The sequence below is a fragment of the Phascolarctos cinereus genome, unplaced genomic scaffold (assembly GCF_003287225.1).
Source record: "Phascolarctos cinereus isolate Bilbo 61053 unplaced genomic scaffold, phaCin_HiC Scaffold_3;HRSCAF=262, whole genome shotgun sequence".
Classification (NCBI taxonomy): Eukaryota; Metazoa; Chordata; class Mammalia; order Diprotodontia; family Phascolarctidae; genus Phascolarctos; species Phascolarctos cinereus.
Genome location: NW_027555736.1, coordinates 29,518,590 through 29,534,833, shown reverse-complemented (window position 1 = coordinate 29,534,833; position 16,244 = coordinate 29,518,590). Strand labels below are relative to the sequence as shown.

The window sequence follows — 16,244 nt, the reverse complement described above, 5'->3', positions numbered from 1 at the left end:
TTTGACAGAAATCTGTCCTTTGTTCTTTGCTGGGGGGTCTAAGCATAGGGGACACAGTTTCTGATTCAACATCAGCATAAAACATTTAGAGTGATTTCTCATTTTGCCTTTGAGCTTTCTTTGTCTTTTTACCATATTGTTTCTTCTTCTTGGCAATGAAGATTTTGGAGATCAGGGATTTTTAGAGGGAAAATTGGACTCAAGAAAAAGTCCCCAGGATAACTTGGTCATGAAATCTATTTCTAGTTAGTTTTTTGTGCTTATCTTCAGAAATGCCAACTGTGAGAGAAACTGGTCTATTCCTCTCCAGCTAACGTAGCATCAGCAACTGGGCAGCTCTCTTCTCAGCAATGAAGATGCCCTGACTCTTGGGAAATGTAGAAATTTCAGTTTTGGATTCACTGTCCTAACTCAAGGAAGGCCTTTTCTCTCCAATGACACTCACTCCCCTCCATTCTATTGTTATAATTTAATGAGATGCCTTAGGCATCTTTTCACTCTCTGTAGGAAGCATTTGTTACAATGTTAGAAGCCATATAGAATGTTTCCCTACTGCTCCACCCTCCACAGAGGGTCCTGGATTCCATGTTGGAGGATGACAAATTACTCTTAGGATTGGAGCAGATGATGGCCATCATCTGCTCTTAGGGCAAGCGATAAATATATTGAGTAAGCTTTTGTGGGTTTGATTACTCTTTTCCCAGAGGCTCCTTTCACTCTAACACCTTTTATAATCTTTGTCCAGTAGAAAGAGTGTGGGATTTTGGAGTTGGAGAACCTGAGTTAAAAACCCAGATCTATTACTTACTACCCATGTGACCTTGGGTAAGTCATTTCTCTTTTCTTGAGCTTGGTTTGCTCATCCCTGCCCTGAACAGGTTGGACTAGGTCAACTTCCAAGGTCCCTTCCAGTTCTAAATCTCTGCTCCTAATCTGAAAGAGACCATTCACCTCATAACCACTTATTTCTACTAGATTTCAGTGGGATTTGGCCCAGGCAAGGAAATCATGATAAAGAGAAAAAAAGGAACAAAAATTGTTGTTGTCGGTTAATAGTACCATATGTTCCCTGGCTGTGTGGTACTGTTTATTTTATAGTGCATGATATTTCTATCCAAGAGAAATACTGTCTAGTGAATGGCACATAGTAGGTGCTTAATAAAATGTTTGTTGACTGACTATAAGAGTGCTCAATCAAAGCCAGATGATCTATGTTTGAGTCACTGCACTGATAAATAGTAGTGTGTGACAGGGGGGATGTCACTGAATCTCTCTGAGACTAAATATTGTTATTAGCCAGAAGACATGGTGGATAGAACACTGGACTGGGAACCAGGAAGACCTGATTGCAATCCAGCCTCAGACACTTGCCAACTGCATGATCCTGGGCAAGTCTCGCTCTCTGTTGGTCTCAGTTTCTTTGTCTGTAAATGAGGAAGCACCTACTTCGTGGGGCTGTTGTGAGGATCAAATGAGCTAATGTAAGTAAAGCACTTTGCAAAGCTTAAAGTGCCCCATAAATGCTAGGTATTGCCATAACATTATTATAGTTATTATCTTAGCTAGCCTGTACTTAGTTGTGACTAGGTAGATGGGAAGCATTGCAGCATTTTGAAGACAAAGACCTTTGTTACATGGGTTCGTATTCCCCAAGGCATGTAGTGTATTGCAGATGCCCAATAAATGTGTTGATTGAATTAGAACACTGGATTCGGAATCAGAGAATCTGGGATCCAATCCTGGACCTGCCACTTCCTGTGTAATTGTGAGTAAGTCACTTACCCAGTCTGGGCTTCAGTTTCCTCCTCCATTAAGTCTAAGTGACCTATAGGGTCCTTTAACCTCAAATCCTATGATTTAATACAAAGAGGTTAATTTCTTTGTCAGATGTGTTTGCCTGAGATAAAAAAGACTCGGAGCTAGATAGAAATTATGTCTATCAATTTAAATTTGTACTTCACATGTTGTTATGAGAAAGCACTGTGGTTTAGTGGTAAGAATGTTGGCTTTGGAGGTAGAAGACTTGGGTTCAAATCCTACCTCTGCACTTAATAGTAGTGTGAACTTGGTAAATATCCTTTCCCTCACTGGGTCTTTCTTTCCTCGCCTCTAAAATGAGGCAATTGGCTTAGATGACTTCTGAGGTCCTTCCTGGCTCAATAGCTATGATCCTCTGACCTGTGTTCTGTGACATCTACTTCCCTCTATTTGTATAAGAAACACTACAGGCCTTGAGTGAAGTCTCTACTCATCTCACAAAGAATCTTTGAGTTGGAGGGGAACTTGGAAGCTGACGTCTCACTGGATCTTTACCTGAACAGGTGTCCCTTCCACATCTCCACTGATGGGGACCCTACTATCTTTGCAGGTAGAAGCCCATTCCTCTTCTGAGAAATTTGGTCAAATGCTTCCTTTGAATCTAGGTAGACTGTACTTACTTATAGCATTCTTTTGATATCCTAGATTAGGACCTAATTGTAGGAGGAAGTGAGGTTAGTCTGGCACAACCTTTTCTTGATGAAACCATGCTGGATCACTGGGATCACTGCTTCCTTTTCTACGTGTTCACTAACCATCCCTTTAATAATAAATTGCCGAATCTGCAATCAAAGTTTTGTCTTCTAGTTAGTGATCATTGCCAAAGGCTTTATATCTGCCATATTCTTCCAGGATATAGTACACCTGGTCTTGGTGACGTGAACTCACCAAGGACAGCTTTGGCAGGTCAGCCTCTCTCTCTGTGTATTCTAGGTATCAACTGCCTTTTAGCCATTCTTGTTCTTTTCTTTCCAGTCCAAAGTTCATCCTCCTTGGCAGAGAAAGCAGAAGCAAGATTAGAGTCTGGGAAGCCCCACCTTCTTCCTGTTTATTATCATTCCATCCACCCCCAAGCAGCCATCAGCTCAGCCCTTCTCTGATTCTCCTCTTTTCCCCAAATACAGCTAAAGAAAGCCTTTCCAGTCTTAGCTCACTCAGAGTTTGAGCCTTTTTGATCCTGTTCTTATGAGACGGTGCCATGTTTTTGTATCAACTTACATTATCTGTCCTGTTTCCACCTTTAATACATGTAATATAGCTTCTTATTGATGTATTCTGTTGTTTTTTATGTCACCATGATTTCCCCCACTATGCTTCTCCTTCCCTCTCAGTCATCCCCTGTAACACAGTATTTTTAACTGCCCTCCCCTAAAAGATGAAAAAAAGTCAGCATAACTGACCAATATGTCAAAACAATCTGAAAATGTGTGCAATGTACAACACTTGTGGATTCCCTCCCACCTCCCTACAAAGGGGTGGGCATGCCTTTTTATATGGCTCCTTTTGAGCCGTGCTGCTTCTTTTTATTTTCCACATTCACTTTGACTTATTTATTTCTTTTTGTGTGTGGTGGTTCTTTCAGTTTACACGGTTTTACTCTCTCTCTCTCTCTCTCTCTCTCTCTCTCTCTCTCTCTCTCTCACACACACACACACTCACACACACACATATATTTCCCCTTCTTTGGCTCTGCTTACTTCACTATGCATTCATTCACATAGATCTTTCCATGCTTCCTTGTATTAATCACATTTGTCATTTCTTACAGCACAATTATATCCTATTGCATTCATAGACCACAATTTGTTTAGTCATTCCCCAGTCGATGGACATTTACTTTCTTTCTAATTCTTCACTACCATAAAAAGTGCTACTATAAATACAGGGGAACTTCTTATCAATGTACTCCTTAGGGTGTTTTGTTCCGTCATTTTTCAGCCATATCCAACTCTTTGTGACCCCACTTGGGGTTTTCTTAGCAAAGATAGTGGAATGGTTTGCTATTTCCTTCTGCTCATTTTACAGATGAGGAAACTGAGGCAAACAAGGTGAAGTGACTTGCCCAGGGTCACACAGCTAGTAAGTGTCTGAGGCTAGATTTGAACTCAGAAAGATGAGAGTCACTGACTCCAGGCCCACACTCTATCCACTGTGCCACCTAGCTGCCCTCCTTAGGGTATAAGCCTCATAATGGAATCTCTGGGTCAAAGGATATGGACATTTTAGTCACTTTATCTGCATGATTTCAAATTGCTTTCCAAAATGGCTCCACCAACAACGTGCTAACATGCCTTTCTTTCTCTAGCCTCTCCAACATTGTCAGTTCCAATCTTTGTCATTTTTGCCAGTTCGTAGGGTGTGAGGTGAAATCTCAGGGTTGTTTTGATTTGCATTTCTCTTCTTATTAATGATTTGAAGCCTTCTTTCATACGGTTGTTAATAGATTGTCATGCTTCTTTTGAGAATTGTTTGTCCATGTCCTTTGACTACTTGTCTCTTAGAAAATGGCTTTTAGTCGTATCTATGCACATATTCATAGATATAATTTCCTAATTTTTTAAAATATATCTTGGAGATGAAATTCTTATCAGAAAAATTTGGCATGAAGATTTCCCCTGCCATTCAATCACTTTCTTTTTTCTTTTGTAATTGCCTCTATCCCTTAAATGGTTAAGAATGCATGTCCTACCTATATCTGCAAGAGGTATATGATCTGCTTCTCTTAAAAATTTTTAATAGCACAGTCTTTAAAATTGAGATAATGTATCCATTTTGAATGTATTGTGGGATATGGTGCATGTACATATCTTTTTAAAAATCTAGTAGCTGTCTGAATAATAAATCCCAACCACTACCATTTCCTTCCAAGCTTCCATGCTAGCCTCATGGCCTGTTCCTGAAATCTACATCCATTTCTTATTTTATGTCTAGTTGGTCTGAAGCAATGATTCTCAACCTTTTTAGTCTCAGGACTCATTTATATTTAAAAAAAAATTGTTGAAGACTCTCCCAAAGAGCTTTTGTTTATGTAGGTTCTATTAACATTTACTTTATTAGAAGCTAAAATGTCTCAGTATTGTTTTGAAAATAGTTTTGACCTTGCAGATCCCCTGAAAAGCACCCTGGATCACAGGGTCCTATAATACAGTATGATGACAATTTCGTGTCTGTTCCTGTCTCTGTTAGTCTTCACCATAAAACTCCCCACTATGCTTTCCCCAAAAGTTCTTGATCACGTGGATTTCTTTACATGAATTTATCTGTTCCACTTCTTCTACTTATGCTGTTCTCTTTGAAAAAAATATGTAACAATAATAATTGCTAATATTTATATAGCACTTGCTATGTGCCAGGCACTGTGCTAAGTACTTTGCCATTATTATCTCATTTGAATCTCACGACAATCTTGGGAGATAGGTTCTGTTTTTGTCCCCATTTACAGAGGAGGGAACTAAGGCAGACAGAGGTTAAGAGGCTTGCCCAGAGTTACAAAGCCAGTAAGTGTCTGAGATTAGATTTGAACTCAGGTCTTCCTGAACTCCAGGCTCTATGCTACCCACTGTAACACCTAGCTGCCCCAAATATGTATATCCTTCTAGAACTATAGTCCAGGCTTCAGTATTATCCACCAAATCTCATTTATGTCCTCTATGTCAAATCTGTCTTTCTGCATAAGGATCTTTTATTCACTTTGCTTGGTGCCTATAATGTGTGCATTTGTTCATAGACATCAAAAGGCATTGGTTTTATTACTGTCTCCTTTCTTTCGTTTTTGTCTCATTAATTTCTTAGCCTATCTACTAGGATTTTTGTTAACACTTTAGCTGTGTGTCTGTGTGGCATCTTACTAGGTGGATCTATCTACCAAGGCACTCCCACCCCCTTCCTTTTCAGTTTAAAACTCCTTTCATTAGATTTGTAATACCCACCTACTCAAATGTGTGTGATCTCATCAATTTGGACTTTTTCTCCAGTGATAAAAATCACATTACATCCACGACTGTCTAGCAACAGGGACATTTGGAAGAAGGGTGGGTTCAGATTTGGACAGGTTGAGTTTCAGATGGCTTTGGAATATCCAGTTGGTAATTTCCAACAGGAATCTAGGGATTCAGGGCTGAGGCTTAGAGGAGAGACTGGGGCTGGATACGACCTAAAGATCTGTGAATCATTTGCATAGAGATTATGATTAAACACATAGGAATGGATGAAGTCATAAAGAGAGAGTTTAAAGAGGGGAGAAAAAAGAAGAAGGACTCTGATAAAACCAGATAATGATTTAGCAGAGAATATGGAGAAGAAAGTAGTAAGGCAGTGTTTGAACCCCAGTTTTCCTGACTGTTAGTATGCCAATCTATCTGCTATGCCAGGCTGCCTTTCAATCATAGGCTATTTTAAGAGAAGCATAATGTTCAGAAGATGGTAATCATTCAACCTATCCATCCATCCATCCATCCATCCATCCATCCATCCATCCATTATTTGTCTTATCTGTCTGTCTTTCTATCTAGTTGTTTACTGTGCCCTGGTCAGACCCTATCTAGAGTACTACTGCATTTTAAGAATGTTGATCAGGAAAGCATTTAGAGGAAGGTAGCCAGAATGGTAAGGGGCCTAGAGACAGTGATATATTTGGATTGGTGGAAAGCACCATTTAAGGGAATGTTTAGCCTGGAGAAGAAAGCCTTGGGAGGGATATGATAGGGTTCCTTCAAGAACTTGAGGGACTGCCATGTGGTCTGCTTGGCCCCAGAGGGCAGAACTGAGGGCCATGGGTGTGAGTTGTTGAAAGACAGATTGGAGTTCTGGGCAAAGAAAACCTTAGCAATGAGAATGATCTGAAGGCAGAATGAGCCACCTCAAGAGGAACTGGGCTCCTCCTCTCTAGAATCATAAGATCATGTATCTAGACTGGAATGGACCTTACAGGTCATCAGTCTTAGTTCCTCAGTTTATAGATGGGGAATTGAGGCCCAGAGAAGTGAAATCACTTGCTCAAGATCATACAGGTAGTAAGAATAAAAGGCAGGATTTGAACCCAGGCCTTTAAGCTAGTTAATCACTTGTTAGGATGTCATCAGGGGGATTTCTAGTCAGATCCAAGTTGAATTGCATGGCCTGTGAAGGCCCTTCTAACTCTGAGATTCTGTGATTCAGGGATACTGTAATTGTTAGTATTCTGGAAGAATGAAGAAAATAGTGTATAAAAATTTATCAGAGGAATAATAGCAAGCCAGGGGGTTTTAAACTTTTATATCTCCACATAAAACACTGTCTTTATGGCAAGCAGGGCTGGTTAAGAAGGTATTGAGTTATATAAATAAAGGAACTCCCTTCATAGGAATAAATAAATGGTCTCATATATCTCCTTTCAGCAAAGCACCCCAATATGGTGCCCATAGAATCTAAAGTACAATTCTCTCCTCAAAGAAAAGGATAAGAGAAATTTATTATTTTCAAGAAAAATATATGAAATATCATTAATTGCCCAATATGTTCAAGGCACTATCCTAGAGGCTTTTTGGATCCTACGGTCCATAAATAGGGATCTTGTGTAGCTTGTGGAGTGGGCAGTTACAGGATGGGAATAATAGCATAGGGTGAACAGACAGAGATGGGCTTTATATGTACTGTGGGATGGAGCGTGCCCACATTCATAAGATCACAAGGTAGGTTGAAGAGGTTAAAGAAGAGGAAGTTACTAATGATGACTTTCCCACTGGCTAATTCTGATATATAACATGAGGAATCTGGCATGAATATCCATTTTGATAACATGGCGCCACATTTTAAGAAGGATGCTGATGAGCTGAGGAACAGCTCACCTGGATTGTGAGACATTTTCAAGCCCTGACTTCCTTGGCCTGGTTTTTTTTTTTTTTTTACAGATCTCATTTTTAACTTGGTGTCATCAGAGTTAGAACTGGAAGGGAGCTCTGGGAAGACCTATCCAACCCTTTCATTTTATATAGGAGAAAATTGAGGCTTGAAAAGGCCACGTGACTGCCTTATCTTCACACAGATATCACAAATGCCAGATAGAAGGGAGCGCAAAGGCTTTCTAGTCCAATACGTAGCTGAACAATGATTTTTCCCTCTACTGCATCCCCAGCCAGTGGTTATTTGAATCATGCTTTTAGTTGGCAAGAGAAGCTATTACCTTCCAAGAAACCCCATTCTGCTTTGGAATAGCTCTAATCATTAAGAAGTTTTTCTTGACATCAAGTCTAAATTTCTATCATTGAAAACTGTTTCTCATAGACCTATACTGTGTGGCCTAAGGGAAAAAGTTATAGGATAATAGAACTAGAGCTGGAAGAGGCCTCAGGGACCATTAAGTCCATCTCCCTTAGTCTACAGATGGAGATAGAAAGGCCCATGGAGGTTAAATGACTTGTTCAAGGTCATACAGGAAATCGGTGTTGGAGGAGGGACTTCAACCCAGATTCTCTGACTTCAGAGTCAATGCTCTTTATACCACACCAAACTCCTTTGCAATGCTTCTTCCATATAATGACCATTCAAATGTCTTAAGATAGCTATCATGCTTTTCCTAACTTACCCAAAGTGAGGGACGTATTAGATTTATTCTTCTTTCACAAAACAATGGTGATGTACTACGTAATCTCTAAAATACCAGGCAGTTCTATTTTCAGGGTCTAATGGTTCTAAAGAGGGGAGCTTATTTACCTCCTGAGGGGGCCCATTCATTGTTTGGACAAGTCTTATTCCTAGGAAGGTTTCCTTCAGAAATAGTCAGTAGTAGGCTGGGCAAATGCTTAATAATTGGCTTTCTGAAGAAAAAGTTTAATCTGCATTATTGACATTTTCTTAAGTTTAGACAATGATTTGTAGCTTCTGTTGATTTCTGAGGTGGAAATGCTCACACTGAAAATTGAACAATCAACTCTTGGAGGTGGTTTGAGGGAGGTGGTGTTTTCCCAGCATGCCCTGCATACATTTATAATCTATCTCTTTATAATTTGCACCCAGTCTTCCCTATGGAGTCAAACAGAATAAGTATAATCTCCTTATCTTATAGGCTAGACATCTCCAGTTCTTCTAAGCAATCCATAACTGGAACCCAGATCAGTCAGTCTTTCAGTCAGTAAATATTTATTAAGAATTTCCTATGTGTGAGATACTATGCTAGGCACTAGAGATATAAAGAAAGGCAAAAACATGGTGGCTACCCTCTAGAAGCTTCCATTCTAGCAGTCATCTGACTTCAAATTCCCTCTTCTTTCACTACATGATGAGCAAATGAATCTTCAAAGAGACCTATCTGGCTCAGAGAACTCTGGTGATATTTCTGTCTTTCAAATTTATTCTGTATGGCGGGTTGTTGAAGCTTTCTTCATTGTGTATGTAGAGAGTTAGGTTGAACTCTTGAATGATTTTGAATCTGATTTCGGAAGCTCTTTGGTGTTCTAGGCCTTGATATGTAGTTAGATGGACAGCCCATAGAGCTGATTCAGTCATATGTGTATCTGGACAGATGCTGCATATGGACAATGAAACAGCCTCAGAATTTTTAGTAACACTAATCAGTCAATAGATCAGTCTACAAATATTTATTAAGTATCTACTGTGTGCCAGGCACTGTACTATATGCTAGAGATATAAAGATAATGAAGGAAACAGGCTCTATTCCCAAGAAGCTTACACCATTGTTCTTCTGGAGATGCTCATTGTGAATTGTGGAATACCACAGTCTTTGTAGAATAAAAATTATAGGTTACTTGAAGGGCAATAGGAAGACACATGGTGGACAAAATAGATTTATGTGAATTGTACACAGGAAGGAAGTCATCTAAGAGATATATGCCTGGAGGAGGAGGTAGGATGGTCTTATAGCAATAGTGAAGTATAATAGATAGGATTCTACATGGGGCAAGATATCTATGCAATGTCAAGAGAGCATGAACAGGGATTCCATATAGCTTGTTGGATGGATCCTTCATGTTATGGGGTGGGAATAGCACAGCATGAGCAGTCAGGAATGGACTTTCTCTATACTGTTGGATGGAGTACCTTCATTAATGAGATCACAGATCTATTGGAGTACTGAACCTTGCATGGTTTGCACTAGCTCCACCATAATATCTTTACTTTGGGAGTGAGTTAGGCAATTTGATATGCAAAGTCTTCCAGGGTATTGATGTTGGGCTTTCAGTGTGACTATAAAATAATAACTGGTTGATGATGAGAGAATTTTTCAACCATTTAACAGGCTCAGCATCAAACACACAACCTTCATGAGGGAAATGTCAATGTTATAAGAACAAGGACCATATCTTTAAGTGCTCTCAATGGCTCCTGTACATAATAGGTGTTTAAGGAATGTTCAGCTATTTTTTTTTAGTGCAGTCAATCATGGCAGAGAAGGACTGTTTTACTTTATGGTTTAGTTTTGTTCTTTTCATTCTGGATGGAAAATGCACATTTTGGGGATTGGGATACCACCTGATCTTCTCCAGCCTTCCTTATTTGATTTAAATTCTTTTAGTCCTAGGACCTTTTAGAGAGTCAACATCCACATGGGGGAAAAGGATGATTAGAATTAAGTTCAGAATTCTGTCAGGAAAAATATTCAAAGCAAATATCACTGATAAAGATCTGATGTCAAAGATATATAGAGAAGCAATACAAATACAGAAAAAAAGAACCATTCCCTTACAGACATACAGTAAAAAGATATCTTCTTTCCCGAAGAAGAAATATGAACTATCAACAACTCTATGGAAGAATGTTCAAGATTGCTAAAAAGTAAGAGAAGTAAGAATTGAAACCACTTAGATCTAATCTCATATTCATCAGATTGGCAAAGATAATAAAAGATGAAACTGATTATTGTTGGAGGGGTTGTGGGAAGATAATCATACTAATGCACTTGGTGAAAGTAATTGAGGAGACAATTAATTTTTCAGAGTAGGAAACTGAGTCTCAGAGAGGTTAAATGGCATTTTTAAGGTCATTCACTTCAATTTTTTGATTGATTCTAAGGTGGAAGAGACCATAGACCACAGAACAATGGTAAGCACTTCACGTCATAGAATATAATATCTTAGAATACTATTCAGATGGATACAGAGCTGGACTTGGAGTTAGGAAGACCTGAGTGCAACTAGCTATGTGACCTTGGGAAAGTCCCTTAACCACTCTCAGCTTCAGTTTCTTCAGTGTTAAAATGAGGAGAGTAATAGCGCTGATTGGTTGTTGTGAATATTAAATGAGATAACATATGTAAGTGTTATACAAACTTTAAGGCATTATGTAAATTTTATTGTCATTATTGTTATTATTACTGTTATTTACTTTCCACTGAGAAATGGAATAAATTTCCTAACAGAGCATAGACTGTTAGACCAGAAAGGCAACTGAGAGATCCCTTAGTCCAGCTCCTTCATATGAAAACTTCTGTAAGTACTTAATGAGTCCCAGAGAGGCTGTGACTCACCCAAGGTCATGTAGCCAGTTAGTGACAGAACCGAGATTAGCTCCTCAGGGCACCTGACTTCTACCCCAGGGTACTTTTCCATATACAACACTGTCTTTTCTTAGTCTTTCATGAGAGAAGATTTTTACTCTTGGAATCCTTGGTGTGGGATAAGTCTCCACGAATCACTCCTTTGAAAGGGTGAACTGTAATGGGTACATTGTGTCCTACTTCTCCATGCCGGCATGAATAGATTTCACTCAGTGCATCATCATTATGAAAATATACTCTCCAGTGGTTAAATGGTGGGAAATGTGGACCAGAGTTATTGAATGTAATTAAAAAACACAAGGCCAAAGTGTGAGTGGTAGGTAGAATAGATGAGGAAAAAACCAACAATCTGCTTAAATACAAGAAACACGTAGACACATACAGAATAAAAATGAGAGGCTGGAAAAAATTTGCTGTATATCACATGATTCCCCTATAGCATAAATTATGTAATCATGCTATCAGTTTAAATAGATATGAAAATTCACAGAGTCAAGAGAGATAAATATGGAAACCACATTATACTTAAAGGAATCACAGGTGGTAAAACAATATTAGTACACACTAATTGGTATGGCATCTAAATTCATAAAAGGTTATGTGAATTGTAAAAAGATATAGATAATATAATTGTAGGGGGTTTTAATGATACTCTCTCAGAGCTAGATAAATCAACAGAAAGATAAAAAGGAAAATATACAACTGAACAAGTTTTGGGAGAAATTAGATCTGAAAGTTTTATGGTACTTGCTGAATGGGAGCATTAAAGAATACACATAATTCTGAGTACTATATGATATCTCTAGACAAAAACAGACCACATGCTAGGATGTAGAGAAATTATAAATAAGTGTGAAAAAGAATATAAACTCCTTGAGGGCAGAGACTGTTTCAGTCTTTGTATTTCCAGAACCAAGTGCAGTGTCTGGCAGAGTACCTAGCATACAATATGTGTTTAATAAGCACTTGCTTATGGGGAAAAAAGATTAGAGGATTTAAAGTTAGCTATGACTTAGCAGCTCAGAGGTTATAAATGAGTATTCTAGAATAACTCAGGAAACACCAAATATGTGAATAAGTTAAATTAATGTGTCCATCTCCCCAGGAAATCCTGGTAAAAGAGTTCCTATAACCAGGATTTACCAACTTTTTACTCTTCCCTTTATGAGTAGTTGTGACAAGGCTGGAGACTAATCATACAGTAAGGGGAAAAATGTAAGGACTCCCCCAAAAGCCCAGGAAAAGCTTTTTAAAAAACTGAAATCCAGTTTTTAATGTTACCGAGTTTCTGAGTTGTTAATTACTGGAGATGGAGGATGAGCTAGACAGTGAATTAAACAGAAGGACAATAGGCTCTCCTGGATTGTCATTAGGAAATTGTGCCATTCTTTTAATATTTTCCCTGAAGCAAAAGCCCATCTTTTTTTTTTTTGTTACACATCAATATTCTTTTGATGAAATGGATAATTTCAGAGGAAACTGGGCAGACCTTCATGAACTGATTCATAGAATTAGCTGAATTAGCAGAACACTTTATTCAATGGCAACAAAATTAAAGAGAGAAACAACTTCACAAAACACCTTGGAACTCTGACCAATACAGTGCTAAACCATTGAATTATGCTACTCACCCCTCTGTCTTCAAAGGTGGCTATTGTGTGAATTTGTTTTGCAATGTAAATATTAAGGGATTTAAGGGATTTAAAAACAGTTGCTCAATGGGAACAGGGGGTAGTGGGAAAGGCAGGTCAACAAAAATACTCATTACCTGAAAAATAAAAATAATAAACTAAAACAAAAAATCACACACACACACACACACCAGCATCAGTGTTCTTTCACCATCACCACAACTAACCATGACTTTGAGTCTTGAATACCATAGTCTCAAAGAATTGAAGTAGTGCGCAATCCAAGAGTCAGGAATGATGACCAGGTATGGATGGGTTGTGACTGATACCACCAGAGGCAGTAAGCACCTTCATCAGATCATAGAGCCACTGAATATTGAGGCATTGATTCCAGAGGTCTTCAGTGACTGATGGCAGGTCAATAAATCCTTTCCCTCTCCTGGGCATCCTGACTGCCTGCTACTAAAAGTCATTTGCAGTATAATTTACATGCTAATGGAATCTGGAGCACTGCACTTAGTATGCTACTTTCACCTTTCGTTCCTCTTACATATCAAGTGGTATCTCCCTATCTAATTGACTGTTCCAGAACTTTCTGCTTTCTGGCTTGCTGTGAAATGAAAATCCCCATCCAAAGTTCACCTCAGGCCTTGGGTCACTTGTTCATCATAAACTCAGGGAAAGCCCTCTCCAGCACAACTGACTGGCTTTGCATATTTTCCATTGGCATATTGCTTTAAGAGTGCCCAACCCCCAAAGCAGCAGCCACTGTGCCCTGTCAGTCATCCTGAAATACACTAGGGTGCTTGTCGACTACTTGCCTACACATGCATCACAAGCCAAATTCTGAGCCCAGCAGTGGGGCCGAAGTTCCAAACATAAGCGATTGATTAGGCAGCCGGCTTAGGAGCTGTGGGTGGCCAAGTAAGTGTTTGTGTCCTGGGGTCTGGTTGGTGAGTGGTGGCTGGGCTGGTCTCCACTTTTTTTGAAGTCTAACTTTGAAAACACATTTTTTTTTCTTCCGGTCAAGTGAACTCTCATCATTGTAGATTGTCTCTGAGTGGCACCTTTTGATAAAAGATTCTGAGGAGAAATAAAGGAAAGTGGCATCTGTCAGGTAGCAGGCAGAATCATCTGCTGTGGTGTCTGGGGTTTTAGAGTGATCCCCTCTTCTGGGCAAATCTGTGGGCAGCTCAGAGAGACACAAAATGCCAGTCTTGTCATCATGGGATACTCTGTGCCCCTCCACGTCATTTCTGCTGAGGTGGGCACATTTGGAAGGATAGCATCAGTGCAGCTGAAATGTGGAGAGCCTTTCGGAGACATTTCTTTGAACTGCTGAAGGAAAAACTTATCCTATGCATATAATGGTAATAATAATCATAATAGCACAGATAGATTACATTAATATAATGCTTCAAAGTTTGCAAAACACTTTGTGTGCATTATCTCATTCATCTAAACTATAGTAGCTGAACAGTAACAAATTTGAAACATTTCCACTGTGAATCTGAAATATTATAATTTGAGTAGGTGTGGTTCTGGGAAGCAGCGTACTCGATCTTGATAATATATGTAAGACACTTGGCAAGTTTGAAAGCTCTGCATGCTTGTCAACTATTATTATATCTCTGAGAAATGCAATCTATGCTTCAAGATTCTATTACAGACTTCTGGATTTGAAGTTAAACGTGGATTTTTTAAAAAGATTTTTTTCACCTAATTTTTTTTCCTCTTTATATCTTTAAATCAGGCAATACTGATTGGCAAGAATGCAAAAAGGAGAAGTGAAAGAAGTTAGTGAATTCAATGCTTGCATTTTCAGTCATAGGTTGAAGATAGTTCCCAGGCAACCAAGAGTTGTCAGTTTCCCCTTGTTCTAGTTAGCTTTAAGTGGAATTCTTAAAGGGCTACATTTTGTGGAAACCAGGACAAGGGTAGTGTTGTGTAAATGTTCTTAGATACCTGTGACACCTAGACACCATAGGGAATAGTGGATAGAAGCTGGGCTTGGAGACCTGGGTGTGAATCCTGTTTTGGGCATATTAGCTACAAAACCCTGGGCAAGTCACCTAACTTTTCAGTGCTTTCACTAGGACTTCTCTTAGTTCTGATTCATAGAGGAGATGCAATCTGACCTGGCGGAGGGACTTCCCCAAGCAGCTGGAATCTCAGATCCTTCTTGAAAATGCATGAGAGAAATTCTCTCTGACATGTTCAAGTCATTTGGATGTCTTTCTCAGTAAGCATGGCGAATCCTTGCACTAGTTATAAAAAGGATGATCTTTTACTGTTTGCCCATTGACTATTTTCATAGGATAATAGATTCAAGAGCTGGAAGGGGCCTTAGAGATCAATATAATCTAAACTCCTCATTTTGCAAAGGAGGGAATTGGAGTCTAGAGAAGTTAAACAATTTGTACAAGGTCACACGGGTAAGTGTCATGGCCCAGTTTCAAACTCATGGCTTCTGACTTTCAATCCAACGCTCCTTCCATGACATTACGTTGTCAAGTGATGGTTATAAGACAGGGCTCAGCTACTTTGCACCTTGTGGGATGGTCTATTCTTGGCCACCCAAGTAGTAGTGAAGGTTATATAGAAGGAGAAGTTTGAGGTTGGTACTTTGTGATTTTGTAACAGTGAACCATAAATTTTAGAGTATAAAGAGAACTTAGTATACAAGAGGAAACTGAGGCCTAGAGAGGGAAAGGTACATTTACCCCTTCCACATCTCAGCTTTCCTTCCCCCATCTTGGTTTCTGTATATCTTGGGTTGGCATGAGAAATTAAATGGGAATGTTTTGGCCATTTATTGGAAGCTGCAGAAAATACTCAAAAGCCAGCAGATGACATAGAAAAAGTTAAAGAACTTAGAAATGCATAAAATATATGTATAGTATTGTATAATAATATCAATTTAAATTTTACAATGAGGTACTGTACATACCCTATGAAAGAAAAAGAAAAAATTCAGATTTTTTTTCTGGTGCAAAGGGAGGGCCAAAAATGTTTACACAGATTTTTCTAGATCACAAGGGCACCATTCCCCTAACCCCAAGATGTGCAAAAAATAAATGTATTTGTTCAAGGTCCCTTGGAAATTTAGTAAATAGTGGGTCCAGGGTTCAAACCCAGTTCTTCTGTCTCCAAATCCAGGGCTTTCTTTTGCTATACCATCTTGAGCTCATGGCATGTGAGGACTAGTTGAAAGAGCTGGAGTGTTTAACCTGGAAAAAAAAAAAGACTCAGGGGTGATATGATAGCTATGTTGAATGGCTATCCCCTAGAAGAAGGATTAGATT

General features: G+C 39.0%; 1 protein-coding gene across 3 annotated transcripts in view; it reads left to right on the top strand.

The window, feature by feature from the left end:
- Nucleotides 1-16,244, top strand: part of CTNNA3 (catenin alpha 3) — a 1,889,266-nt gene that overhangs the window by 15,670 nt on the left and 1,857,352 nt on the right. For 2 of the 3 annotated variants that reach the window (XM_078150742.1, XM_020998214.2), the window contains exon 1: nucleotides 13,730-13,863. The exons of the other annotated variant lie outside the window; for it this stretch is intronic. The gene's annotated coding sequence lies outside the window, so the exon portion shown is untranslated. Of the gene's footprint in view, nucleotides 1-13,729; nucleotides 13,864-16,244 lie in introns of those variants that run through there. 3 annotated transcript variants of the gene reach the window in all.